Genomic DNA, 1771 nt, shown 5'->3' on the forward strand with positions numbered 1-1771 from the left:
GTTTTAGTTCATTTTTCAAGTTCGTTATATCCGGACTCAACTGTAAATTGAATCGCTGGCAACAATCAGAAATTATCGAGTTCCAAAGTTGGTCCAAATTTCTCAGTGTAACGCCGACTTTGTTGACCGGTTTACTTTCAAATTTACAATTTTGTATGCTATTGATCCTCTCGCTTTTCACCCCAAAAGTATTTGCAAATTTGAATTTAAGTGAGCTTTTTCTGAAAAGAAATGTCGTTTTTGCCACATGCAGTACGTGACAATGTTGAGAAGCCGCGATTATCAGAGTATTGCACTTAAAATATACTTTTATCTATTGATGAAGATATTTTTATCGCATGTGATTAGAGATCTTCAAAAATAGAACAGCATGGCGTAGCTCATATTAGTACTTTCAGTGGTTTTTCAGATAAATGTTACATAAAATTCGAAGTTTATTCATTGATCAAATCGCAGATATAAACTAGGGCCTCGCCACTCAGTTTCCTAAAGTGAAATATGAAAATGTGAAAATCATTGTGAGGAAAACGTAGTTGAAATAGAATCAAATTTCATTTAACTAAAGTTGTAAAAGTAGCAAAGTTTTAAAGTTCTTCTATAGACCAAGGATGTATTGGTTCTTCCCAATTTTCGCTTTCGTATAACATATTTTTTAGTTGACTTAATATAGTGTTTTTGTTAAACTTAGACATTTTTCACCTCCCAACCCCTCAACTGAAAAATTAATTAAAAAATCCCTTGCAAAATAATTATTTAATGCCGCGTACTTCATTTAGCGACAATGATCAGCTGGCTAGTCGTGACTTGTTCTTTTCATACGCAAAATAAAGTGAAAGTTTCTATGTCAAGGCCAATAAATAAGTGGTCCAGTGAAGAAATTGTCACAAATAAAAAATGCACGTTAATTGCCTGAAGCATTTCAGCGTACAGCCCTGCAAAATTGATCGCTCAGAAGGTTAAAAGTTGAGTAAATTCATCGAACAGATGCAGCAAACTTGTGACTGTGTTGGAAATCTTTCGTTGCTCATCGGGGGTCAGCCAATGTTATGATAATACGTTAACAAGAGGCTATTCAAATATTGATAAATAGTTCACGAATTCGATAACAGAGGTGTTAAAGCGCCCAGAAAGGAAAGACGTCGCTGGCATCGTTGTTCCATTGAACTATCAAAATTTAACGCTTAAATAACAAAAAAATGGGTTGTAAAGCAGATATTAGAGTCACAACACTGCAGCATGCCGATTTGCTACTTTCTAAGGCTTGCAGCTGAAAGGAGGTCATTATCATAGGTCGTCAACATTAAGTAGCCCCGTACGTTGCCTCAAATGCTGACGAAAGACAGCAAATTCAGTTTAGCTGTCTTAACCCATGTGGCAAAATATATTCGTACAATATTGGCTATATGCAACATACTGGATGGCTCAATATTGTTAATAATTATTGCGCCAATATTGAAATGTGAATATATATATATTTCTTTTTAATTAAAATCGGATAATAAGAACATGTTATGAGTTTTTAAAACTTATATTCACGTGTATGTAAGTTTTAAAAACCCATAACAAGTACTTATTATCCGATTTTAATTAAAAATTAATATATACATTCACATTTCAATATTGGCGGTCACACCTCTGGAGTTTGGATCGATTCTCCGACTAACATTTTCACTTCAAATTTAAATGAATATTAAGATATTGTATGACTGCAAAAGAGATTTTAAATTAATATTCAACCCTAACAATGACATATTATTTTCAATTATTTTTT

General features: G+C 33.1%; 1 protein-coding gene across 1 annotated transcript in view; it reads left to right on the forward strand.

The window, feature by feature from the left end:
* LOC109538136 (protein fem-1 homolog CG6966) overlaps nucleotides 1-1771 on the forward strand; it is a 22038-nt gene that overhangs the window by 10648 nt on the left and 9619 nt on the right. The window lies entirely within an intron of this gene.

This window comes from Dendroctonus ponderosae, unplaced genomic scaffold, assembly GCF_020466585.1.
Source record: "Dendroctonus ponderosae isolate FM_Combo_2020 unplaced genomic scaffold, Dpon_F_20191213v2 Dpon_F_20191213_1, whole genome shotgun sequence".
In the NCBI taxonomy this organism is placed as follows: domain Eukaryota; kingdom Metazoa; phylum Arthropoda; class Insecta; order Coleoptera; family Curculionidae; genus Dendroctonus; species Dendroctonus ponderosae.